Source organism: Arvicola amphibius, chromosome 1 (genome assembly GCF_903992535.2).
Source record: "Arvicola amphibius chromosome 1, mArvAmp1.2, whole genome shotgun sequence".
Lineage (NCBI taxonomy): Eukaryota > Metazoa > Chordata > Mammalia > Rodentia > Cricetidae > Arvicola > Arvicola amphibius.
The window spans coordinates 104,088,437-104,101,005 of record NC_052047.1 but is presented as its reverse complement, the minus strand read 5'-3'; the positions used below and the strand labels follow the sequence as shown (position 1 = coordinate 104,101,005).

The 12,569-nt window shown below is 43.3% G+C and overlaps 1 protein-coding gene across 2 annotated transcripts in view; it reads left to right on the top strand.

Annotated features, from left to right (window-relative positions):
* Positions 1-12,569, top strand: part of Rnf121 (ring finger protein 121) — a 58,195-nt gene that overhangs the window by 4,116 nt on the left and 41,510 nt on the right. The window lies entirely within an intron of this gene.

Below are 12,569 nucleotides of genomic sequence, written 5' to 3'. Positions count from 1 at the left end.
TTTATCTTTCTCTTTAAACAGTCTCAGGCAGACCAGGCTGGCCCCAAACCTAGTATGTACCCGAGGGTTGTTTTCTTCTTCCTCTTCCTCCTCTTCCTCTTCCTCCTCTTCCTCTTCCTCTTCCTCTTCCTCTTCCTCTTCCTCTTCTTCTTCTTTTTGAGACTGTATTTCTCTATATAAGTACCTTGGCTGTCCTGGAACTCACTTTGCAGCCTGCCTCAAACTCACTCACAGAGGTTCTCATGCCTCTGCCTCCTGAGTGCTGGCATTAAAGGTGTGTGCTACGGCCACCAGGCTTGAGGATGATCTTGAACTATATTATATATTGAAAGCCTTTCCTTTCTAAGTTTTACCTGTGTTTTCGGGTTCTAGCCAAGGCTTTCTTGGCTTCTAGGACTTTTTTGATTTATACAATAGACTGCCGCCTGCCTTTGGCTTATTTTTGTCTTATTGATACAAAGCTCCTCTGTTAATTCCGTACTGGCCTTGAATTTGCAGTTCTCTCTCAGTTTGAGTGTGGAGATTACAGGCATGTGCTACCTCAAGTAGCTCCCCTGCTGAGATTACAGGCATGTGCTATCTCATGTAGCTCCCCTGCTGAGATTACAGGCGTGTGATACTTCATGTAGCTCCCCTGCTGAGATTATAGGCGTGTGCTATCTCATGTAGCTCCCCTGCTGAGATTACAGGTGTGTGCTATCTCATGTAGCTTCCCTGCTGAGATTACAGGTCTGCACTATCTCATGTAGCTCCCCTGCTGAGATTACAGGCGTGTGCTACCTCATGTAGCTCCCCTGCCTTTAGTCATTATCCCAGGCTTATTCTTTACCAATTTATTCATCAAATCTTTTTTGATTTTTGAGGTAGGATTTTGGTATGAAGTCCTGGCTGCTTTTATTTTTTAAAGATTTATTTATTTATTATGTATGCAACATTCTGCCTCGATGTATGCCCGCACGCCAGAGGAGGGCGCCAGATCTCAGTACAGATGGTTGTAAGCCACCATGTGGTTGCTGGGAATTGAACTCACGACCTCTGGAAGAGCAGCCAGTCCTGGCTGCTTTGAACTCGACATGTATATAGACCAAACTGATCTTGAACTTTGGCCAGTCCTCTGCCTTTGAATGCTGGGATTACAGATGGGTCTCCATGCCCAGTTTATTCACCAGGTGTCTGTGTGCTAGTCACAGACAATGGAGTTCATAGGCTAGGACAGGCTCAAAGGCTGACCAGTGTAAGAACATGTCTCACTGTGGAGTAGGTGCAGTTAGTGAGGAGAAGGCTACATCATAGCTGCTCTTTCCAGCTACTTTGGTAAAACCCCAGAACCCAGGCTGAGATAATGCTATTGTCTTGTTTTTTCAAAGCAGTAGTTGCCGCTTTGTTTTATGTTTTCCTCCTGTGAATCTCTCCCTGTAGACATTTGTTTCCACGGATTTGGTTCTCTGGGGATTCTTAGTCCAAGCTAGATCTTACGGAGGGATTGAGGTACATGTGACTGAAGTTTAATCTTAGGTGTCTGTCTTTGGAGTTTCTTTCTCTTTTCTTTTTTTGATTTCTCTTTGTAAAAGTCCTGGCTGTTTTGGAACTCACTTTGTAGACCACACTGGCCTCAAACTCAGAGATCCATCTGCCTCTGCCTCTCGATTGCTGGGATTAAATGCCCATGCCACCACCATCTGGCTTGTCTTCGGAATTTCCTATGCATGTAAAATGAATGGTAGCACACTAGAATAGGAGAAGAGACCCACTAAAAGAGTAAGCATACGACCCAAATTTTAGGGTTAGAAGACAAGACTGGGTTTATTTGTAAATAGCCAGCTGCTAACAGATGGGTTAAAGCTGTGTTGAGAAGGATTCTGAAGCCAGGGCACATCAGAGAAGAGTCCCAAGAGAAAATACCGAAGGCAAAAGAATATAGAGTACTTATTCTGGGGCAAGTATTTTAAACACGTTTTCTAGTATCTCAGTTTTTAAAAGTTAATTATTTTATTACATACTAATCCCATAATACCTCAGTTTTTTATTTTCTGATTTATTTATTTTTACTTTATGTGCATTGGTATTTTGTCTGCATGTATGCTGTGCAAGGGAGTCAGATCCCCTGGAGATAGAGTTACAGGCAATTGTAAGCTGTCTTGTGGGTGCTGGGAATTGAACCCAGGTCCTCTGGAAGAACAGCCAGTGCTCTTAACCGCTGAGCCATCTCTCCAGCCCAGTACCTCAGTTTTAAAGGACAGATGTACTGTCATTGTCACCATTCTGTGGACTTGGAAACTGAGGCAGAGGTAGTGAGAGAGACCAACCTAGCACCAAGCACACAGGTAAATGCTAGAGCTGGGCATCAACCCCAAGACCTTTGCAGCATCTGTGGTCTGAACTCCTATGGGAAACATGAATGCTGTCTACTTCTGTCCTGTTCTTCACCGATATTCCCACTGTGTAATTGTGGACCTTGTATCCACAGGTGACTCAATGGTGGTCATAGCTTTTGTCTTTTCCAGCTGTTTTCTCCTTGAAAGCCCTATTTATTTTATATCTGGTATCTAGCAAGAGTATGACTCATAAAAAACTATGTGAGCTTAGATTTCAACCTTCCTGTACCTCAGCCTTTATCTGTGAAATGATAGTTTGGGACTGTGACCTTGAGATCTCTTGCAGCTTTGAAATTGAAAGTCCTGAATTCTAGTGTTTTGTGTTTCCTACATGTTCTGTCGGGTACTTAATACATAGTGAATGTCTGAATGAGGAAAAACATAATTATTCTCAAAATGTATACCAGCATTGTTGGGATGGGAAGGAGAGAATCATGCTGGTGAAGAAGTAAACAAGTCTTGGGCACACCCTCCTGTTCTGTGACCTTTGACTTTTAGGAGTCCATCTACTCTGATAGATATCCTGGTATATTTCTAAGGGTTTAAAGGAACAGCCAGCTCACCCTTGCTTTTTGTTGTTGGATTTTTATGTGTTTTTTGAGAGAGGCTCTTGCTGTATAGCTTTTGCTGGCCTTGAGTTCCTATTTTAGTCTGTTGGGATTGTAGGTGTGAGCCACCATGCTCTGTAAAGGAGGTCACCATGGCTTACTCTTGCTCTGTAAAGAAGTCACCGTGGCTTACTCTTGCTCTGTAAAGAAGTCACCGTGGCTTACTCTTGCTCTGTAAAGAAATCACCGTGGTTTACTCTAGCTCTCTGTATAGGAGGTCACCGTGGCTTACTCTTGCTCTGTATAGGAGGTCACCATGGCTCACTCTTGCTCTGTAAAGGAAGTCACTATGGCTTACTCTTGCTTTTTGTTTGTAAGTCACTTTTTGATTGTTATGACTAAATAGCTCATACATTTCTAAAAGGAATTATGGTGCCATCTCCTTGGTAAAGAGGGTAGGAGAAAGAACAATACAGATAAACGAGGAATATTTTGATCCCTTGAGCTAAGGATCTCATCCTTTTGCCTTTCTTGGTGCCTTGATCATTTCTTGGCACATTTGAATAAATGAGAATGCAGATGTGGATTCTGTTCAGGAGTAAGTGAGAGAGGACTTTGTCACAAAAGTTAACTGATGTGCTTACCATCTTCCCCATCGTGTCCCTTCCCCTCACCTTTCCTCTCTTTCCTTTTTTTTTTTTTTTTTTTTTTGGTTTTTCGAGACAGGGTTTCTCTGTGGCTTTGGAGCCTGTCCTGGAACTAGCTCTTGTAGACCAGGCTGGTCTCGAACTCACAGAGATCCGCCTGCCTCTGCCTCCCGAGTGCTGTGATTAAAGGCGTGCGCCACCACCGCCCGGCTCTCTCTTTCCTTTTTAAAGACAGGGTTTCACTATGGAATCTTGGCTGGCCTGGAACTCATGCAGAGAGCTCCGCCTGTCTCTGTCTCCCTAGTGCTGGGATTAAAGGTGTGTATCACCATACTTGGCACTTTTTTTTTTCTTGAGACAGGGTTTACCTGTGTAACCAGGCCTGGCCTTGAACTCACTGTGTGGATCAGACTAGTCTCCCAAGTACTGAGATTATAGGCTTGTGTAGCAATGCCAGGGTTTTGCCAGCATTTAATATAAAGTGGTTATGAAGCATTTCTCCTTTATTGTAATGTCACATTGCTCTGTACCAGTGAGTTCTAGATGCAGACTCAGGACTGGCTGCTGCCGCATGTGCCCAGTGCAGATTTCTGTTGGCCTTGTTTTGTGTTGCTTCACTCCCCCAGCAGGCAGTGAACCATATCATTTCTTGTCTCTTGTATTCCCAGCACCTGTTCTTTCATTCAGATCTTTATTGAACTTACATCCTTAATCATATCCTTCAGCCCATGTTGAAATCCATAGGAAGTGATGTTTTCTTTCTTTTTTTTTTTTAAAGATTTATTTATTTATTATGTACACAGTGTTCAGCCTCCATGTATGCCCTCAGGCCAGAAGAGGGCACCAGATCTCATTACAGATGGTTGTGAGCCACCACGTGGTTGCTGGGAATCGAACTCAGGACCTCCGGAAGAGTAGTCAGTGCTCTTAACCTCTGAGCCATCTCTCCAGCCCAGGAAGTGATGTTTTCATGGTCAGCCTATTCCCTGTTTTTTTTATTTAATTTTTATGGGTGATTTGTCTGCATCTGCGACTGTATATGCAGTGCCTGCAGAGGCTAGAAGAGGACAAATGATTTCTCCGGAACAGATTTACAGGCAGTTGCAAACCGCTTGTAGGTGCAGGGAACTGAACCTGGGTCCTCTAGAAGAACATCCAGGGCTCTTAACTGCTGGGCTCTTCCTCCAGCCCCAGCCCAGTCTCTCTTTGAATACCTCTGTTGTAGTTGTTTAGATCGGTTAGAATTTTATTTATTTATTTTTGGTTTTTGAGGCAGGGTTAACTCTCTTTGTAGCCCAGGCTGGCCTTGAACTTGAGATCTGACTGCTTCTGCCCCAAGTGCTGGGGTTAAAGGCGGGCGCCATACCAAGCAGGTTAGAATTTTAAATTCTGTATAGCTTTAACTTTTCCTGAGTTTTCCCAGATTCTGCTTGTTTGCACCTCTCTCAGAGGATGCCCTGGAGGACTAGTCTCAGTACACGGAGGCTGGAGGCTGTTTAGCCTAAAAGCTTCCCTGGGAAGCTAACTAAAGATCTTTCTAGTGTCTTTTCTCATCTCTATCTTTACTTCTTGAAGTCATCTGTTACCTGTGTTCCTCAGAGGAAAATCTGTAGGTAAACATAAACTCATTAGTTCCTCTAAAGTGTCACTTTCCCAAGAGGATGCTGGGTCATAGCCATGGAGGCTTTTGGTAGCTGGGGAGAAACTAGGAAACAGGCAAGCCTACTGAGCTTTTTCCCTTCATTTTTGGTGTTAGGAATAACTGAATATATTCACTCTAGCCAGGCATGGGGGTGCATGCCTCTAATCTGGGCACTCAGGAAATAGAGGCAGGCAGATCTCTGTGAGTTCAAGGTCAACCTGGTCTACAGAGGGAATTCCAGGACAGCCAGGGCTACACAGAGAAACCCTGTGTCAAACAACAGCTCTGAAGCCTTGCATGACATTTTACTTTTTATTTCCCTTAGGATTGAGTCTGTCTTCTGAGGTTATCATTTAGTGTTCTGCAAAAACACCTGTTTTTCCTCTTATGCTGATGATGTCAATAATAGTTAACTTTTTTAGAGTTCGAGGTGGACCAGGCACTATGTTAAGCACTAGGTCTTTTAATTCTAGTTAATAAAATATTCTTGTCATCAAAATGGGCACAGAAATGATTTGAACCTAGTAATGTGACTCTCATCTCTCTTTCTGGTGTACACTAATAGTATAAATTCACTCTTCTCAAACTTTATCCTATATTCATTGTGTATTTAATTAGATCATATACTACTTGGGAGTACTTTAGAGATTATAACTAGATAAAGTGACTATCTGAATTTGTTGTTGTTGTTTGCTTGTTTGTTTTTGAGACAGAGTTTCTCTGAGTAGCCCTGACTGTCCTGGAATTCTTGTAGATCAGGCTGTCCTCGAACTCACAGAGATCCACCTGCCTCTGCCTTCTGAGTGCTGGGATTAAAAGTGTGCACCGCTACTGCCCAGCCTATCTCTGAAATCTTTCTTTTTTTAAAAAAAGTAATTAATTTAACTTCATTTTTTTAAATATTTATTTATTATGTATACAATATTCTGACTGCATGTGTGCCTGAAGGCCAGAAGAGGGCACCTTACCTCATTACAGATGGTTGTGAGCCACCATGTGGTTGCTGGGAATTGAACTCAGGACCCTTGGAAGAGCAGGCAATGCTCTTAACCACTGAGCCATCTCTCCAGCCCCTTAACTTCATTTTTAAAAAGATTTATTTATTAATTGTTGAATGAGCAGCATGCTGTGTCCCGACATCCAGCTTCTGCATGGCTAGCTTTGCCCCAGAATAATTACACGGAAACTGTATTCTTTTAAACACTGCTTAGCCCGTTATCTGTAGCCTCTTATTGGCTAATTCTCATATCTTGCTTTAACCCATATTTAGTAATCTGTGTAGCACCACGAGGTGGTCGCTTACCAGGAGAGAGTTTAACCTGCATCCTCGGAGAGGAGAGCTATGGCGACTGTCTGAGGCGTCTGCCTGACTCTGCTTTCTTTTTCCCACAATTCTGTTTTGTCTACTCTGCCTACCTAATTTCTGTCCTATTAAAGGGCCAAGGCAGTTTCTTTATTAACCAATAAAAATAACACATAGACAGATGACCCTCCTCCATCAATTAATTATTTATACAGCATCTACCTGCATGTATCCCTGCAGGCCAGAAGAGGGCACCAGATCTTATTACAGATGGTTGTGAGCCACCATGTGGTTTCTGGGAATTGAATTCAGGACCTCTGGAAGAACGGTCAGTGCTCTTAACCTCTGAGCCATCTCTCAGCCCCCTATTTAATTTCATTTTGTGTGCATTGGTGTGAAGATGTCAGATCCCTTGGAACTGGAGTTATAGACAGCTCTGAGCTGTCATGTGGCTGCTGGGAATTGAACCTGGGTTCTCTGGAAGAGCAGCCAGTGCTCTTAACTGAGCCAGCTCTCCTGGCCCCTCTCTGAGAGCTTAAAAAGTTATGGTCAAGTAAGAAGGGGAACACATCACATGATAATGTAGGTTGGAGCTAAATATGAGGTTGACTTTGAATGCCAGGCTGAGAAAGGTGTGTGTGTGTGTGTGTGTGTGTGTGTGTGTGTGTGTGTGTGTGTGTGTGTTGCGCGCGTGCGCGCCAGAGGATTGCTAAGCATGCCCGTGCCAGTGCAAGCCAGAAGCTGATGTTGGTATTGCTTCTCCACATTGTCATCATTATCTTCAGTCATTATCTTTCTTTTGTGACAAGGTCTCATTGAATGTAGAACTTGCCATTTTAGCTGGACAAGCTGGCCAGTGAGCCTCCAGGACCTGTCTGTCTCTGTCCCTGGTACTAGGGTGACAGATGCTCACTGCCATATGCCACACCATAGTGCTTGGAGGTACATCAGAGATCTGAACTCGGTTCCTCACGCTTGTACAGCAGACTCGCCAGCTCCTGGTCTGCAGTTCTGAAATGGCCTCACTATGGAGCTCAGACTGACTCCATCAGCTTCTGGAGTGTTAAGATGATTGACATAAGTCTAAGTATGTAATTCAAATTGTTCAGTAATTCTTTACTTCTTCACATACAGGCTCTTTTCCACTTATGATTAGGCTTGTCCTGGTAAGCACGTGATAAGTTGAAAATAGAAACTAAAAATGCATTTAATGTACTTGCTCTATAATTACCACCATAGCATCCTGTAGAGTACCAGTTGTTTGCCCTTGTGCTCTTGTGACTGACTGAAGTTGGGCTTGCTGCCATAGCTGCATCACAAAATGGCCAGCAAGGTGACTCAGTGGGCAGAGGTGCTTGGTTAAGCTTGCTGATCTTAGTTCAATTCCATGATGGAAGGAGTGAACCAACTTCACAAGTTAACCTCTGGCCTCCCCACATACCATGACCTGCGCACGCACACACATACATATTTAATAATTTTTTAAGTTTTTTTTTTAAGGTTTATTTATTTATTATGTATGCAACATTCTGCCTCCCTGTGTGGCCACGCACCAGAAGAGGGCACCAGATCACATTATAGATGGTTGTGAGCCACCATGTGGTTGCTGGGAATTGAACTCAGGGCCTCTGGAAGAGCAGCCTGTGCTCTTAACCACTGAGCCATCTCTCCAGCCCCTAATAATTATTTTTTGAGACAGGGTTTCTTTAACCACCTTGGTTGTCCTGGAACTCTTTTTTTCTTTCTTTTTTTTTTGGTTTTTCGAGACAGGGTTTCTCTGCAGCTTTTTTAGAGCCTGTCCTGGAACTAGCTCTTGTAGACCAGGCTGGCCTCGAACTCACAGAGATCCGCCTGCCTCTGCCTTCCGAGTGCTGGGATTAAAGGTGTGCGCCACCACCGCCCGGCTGTCCTGGAACTCTGTAGACCAGGCTGGCCTCAAACTCAGCTGAGATCTGCCTGCCTCTGTCTCCTGAGTGCTGGGATTAAAGGTGTGTGCTACCGCCGCCTGGCCAAATTTAATGAGAAAATTTAAAAGAAGGTATTACATTATGTATTGCTAGCCTAAAAATGATTGAAGTTTGAAGAATGATTTCAATTGAATGCATGTGCTGTGACATCATCATAAAGTAAAAATGTCAGTCAGGGACTACCCTAGTTACTTTATGTTGCTGTGGTAAGACATCATGGCCAAGGTGACTTATAGAAGAAAGGTTCAGCAGGAGGACTGGAGAGATGATTCAGCAGTTATGAACACTGGCTGCTCTTCCGGAGGTCCTGAGTCAATTCCCAACAACCACATGGTGGCTCACAACCATCTGTAATGAGATCTGGTGCCCTCTTCTGGCCTGCAGGCAAACATGCAGACAGAACACTGTATACATAATAAATAAAAAAACTTAAAAAAGAAATATTTCTGCAGACATAAACGGCTCAGGGATTAAGAGTTTTGGTTGAAAGCAGGGTAGTGGTGGCATATACCTTTAACCCCAGCACCCAGGAGGAAGAGGCAGGCAGATCTCTGTGAGTTTGAGACCAGCCTGGTCTACAGAGCAAGTTTCAGGATTGGCTCCAAAGCTGAAACCTTGTTTTGGAAAACCAAAAAAAAAAAAAAAAAAAAAAAAGAGTTCCAGAGGACCTGATTTTAATTCCCCAGCACACAAACCCACATGGCCGCTCACAACCATCCATAACTCCAGTCCCAGGGGATCTGGTGCCCTCTCCTGATCCCCTAGGGCACCAGGCACACATATGATGCACAGATTTACATGGCAGGCAAGGCATCCATACGCATAAAATATGTGTATGTTTTTATATGTAAATAAGTAAAATATTTTGTCTTCTGCATTAAAGGTAAATTTTATAAGGGCAAATGCTTGTTTTGTAATTTAGTGAAAGAGAAATATTTATTAATTGCTGTCAAGATTTCCGGCATCTGTCTTTGCCTTTGATGTTTGTATGTCATTGACATGTCAAGGACCCCTCCCCCCCTTTCATTTTAAACAGCTCTCACTGTGTATCCCAGGCTGACACTGCCTTGGATTTATAATTCTTTCTGCCCCAGCCTCTCAGTTGCTGAAATTAGAAGCATGTACAGCCATAGCTGGCTTCCAGGTTAGGCCTTTTTTTTTTTTTTTTTCTTAAAGAAAAACACAGGAACCGGGCAGTGGTGGCACACGGCTTTATAATCCCAGCACCTTTATAATCCCAGCACTGGGGAGGCAGAGGCAGGCAGATCTCTGTGAGTTCAAGGCCAGCCTGGTCTACAAGAGCTAGTTCCAGGACCGGCTCCAAAGCTGCTTGCTACAGAGAAATCCCATCTCAACATCCCCCCCCCCCAAAAAAAAAAACTCCACAACTATATGTTTAAAAAGTAGATAATTGCCATAGTCTGGGAGAAGAATGGAAAGTGACTGCAGTGTGTGGTTTCTTTGGGTGGTTGTGGCCCAGTTCTGGGAATAGACTAAAATCCAGTGGCCACTGTACTTTTAAAATGGGCTATTTTCTTACTGTTTGAGTAAGATCTTAGTAAAATGATCACTTTTTTTTTAAATGAACCGTTTCATTAAAAAGTGTAGCCGGGCAGTGGTGGCACACACCTTTAATCCCTTTCTGTGGGTCTCTGTGAGTTCAAGGCCAGCCTGGTCTACAGAGTATGTCCCAGGCCAGCCTGTTACACAGAGAAACCTGTCACAAAAAAAAACAAATACAAAACAAAGCACCAAGTGTAGAGATGCATATGCTCATAGATACAGATTGTGAATATGAGTGCTAAATATGATAGCAGTACTTCCCAAACTTTACTGTGCATGTAAATCATTTCATGTGCTAGATTGCACATTCTGATATAGGAGGTTTTGTGTGGATTCTGAAATTTTATGTTTAGGATACCAGTATTATTGTATTTAGATACACATAGTAAAAGTGTGGAGGATGTGCTAAAGAGCTTTCCAAAACCCAGCAGGATTTGGTCCGTGTTTTGCAGAGAGAATTTGATTTGGTGGAAGAGAGGGGCTTAAGGGATGAAGCTATGAAGACAAAGATGACAGAGTGTGCTCTCTGTGGAGGACAGTCTGCTGTGGGTACACAGGGTGGGCACTGACAGATATCACAGAGTGTGCTCTCTGTGGAGGATACAGTCTGCTGTGGGTACACAGGGTGGGCACTGACAGATATCACAGAGTGTGCTCTCTGTGGAGGATACAGTCTGCTGTGGGTACACAGGGTGGGCACTGACAGAGATCACAGAGTGTGCTCTCTGTGGAGGACACAGTCTGCTGTGGGTACACAGGGTGGGCACTGAAATCTTTTGTACCTGAGAAAACAAAGCCTCATCTTTGGTCATTTTCTCTGTTTGCAAAATTTCTCTTGCCCCCTTTCTAGCATTTTGTGTAACTTCTTTTAGATCTGGACTGAGGTAAGTTGGCATGACTAGGAACCTTGTGAGATCCTAGAGCAGAGAGGTTGGTTAGCAATAAAATATTGTATGCATTTTTTTATTGTGTGTTTTAGGTTTTGGTTATGGGACCATCAGTTATTACCCTTGCCCTAGAGCCTGCCTAATTATCCACCTGAGCTTCAGACAGAATTCCTTCAGACTGGGTTAGTCCTGGGCCCCAGATGAACAAACTCCTTCTCTTAATGAGGTACAAATACAGATGTCTTTCCAGATGGTACAGGTTAATTATAACTGTAGTTTACAGCTTCTCTTGTTTTTCCACTTGAACCAGAACACTGATATGAATGTTAAGTAACCTTTTGGTTCTGGACACAAATATTAAAGGCAGATCATATGTTACTCTTAACATTTATACTACTTTGTGAGATGCTAGTGATCCTTTAAGCCACAAATCTAGTCTTGGCCTTGGGGCTTATTCTTCTGATCTCTTCTCCTTGGGGCTCTGGAAGCATTACTGTCCCTTTCTTCACCAACTTTGAGTTCCCCGGCCTCTTCACTCTTCTAGAGGAAAGGCAGCTCACTGTCAGGGTACTTTCCTCATAGCCGAATGATGGAGTCAAAGGTCTTGTGTTCAGATGGTAGATAACAATACACACGCTCACTCTCAGAAACACTCCCGTGCCTGTGTGTTCGTAGTTTGCCCTTCAGTGCATTTTCTTTTCTTCTTTTCTCACAAAAAGTTTTCTAACATGATTTTTCTAGATGCTGTCTGGTATCAAATAAATATTCTTTCCCCAGATACTTTTTAGGCATTTTCAAGTGTTTGTATATTCTCTTTTTCAGCACATCCAGGTATTGTGCTGGTTTGTTAGCATACTTAGATCAGAGGAGAGAATTTTATTCAATTACTTAAATATTCATTGACTACCCAGTCTTTGCTGTTCTCCTTAGAAGACACAAAAGCAGTGTAAAGTATATATTGGTTCTGAGGCATCTTCCTGATATAAGGGAGAGGTGCAAGGTACATTAGGTCAGGCCAGAACGGGGGTAAGGCATACTTAAGGAAGCATAAGGATATACAAGAATAGGATGAGTGCCTTCTTCAATTTAGCACCCTGAATTCCTTGCTTGCACTGGCCTGGTCTTGTCTGTAGGCAATTAGAGTATTTGAAAATCATGTCTGAGATAGCATGATACTGTAAATGAATGTTCTAGAAGAGCGTTTCTCAAATTTCACATTTACAACAATCACCTGGAGATCTTGCTAAGCAACAGATTCTGTAGCCGGGAGCTAGTAGTACACGCCTTTAATCCCAGCACTTTGGAGGCAGAGGCAGGCAGATCTCTGGGACTTTGAGACCATCCTGGTCTACAGAGTGAGTTTCATGACAGCTACACGGAGAAACCCTGTCTCAATAAACCAGAAGAAAAAAAATGTTCCTCCCTCCCTCCTTCTCCCCTTCCCTTTTGCCCTCCCTCTCCTCTCCTTATATCTTTGTGGACATGCTTGCATGTATGTGCACATACATGTGGAGGCTAGAGGTTGACTTTGGTGTCTTCTTCATTGGTCTCCACCTAGTATATATTGGAACGGGATCTCTCAAGCTAGCTGACTTGCTGGAGAGGTTCCCTGCCACTGTCTTTCTACAGGCAATTCA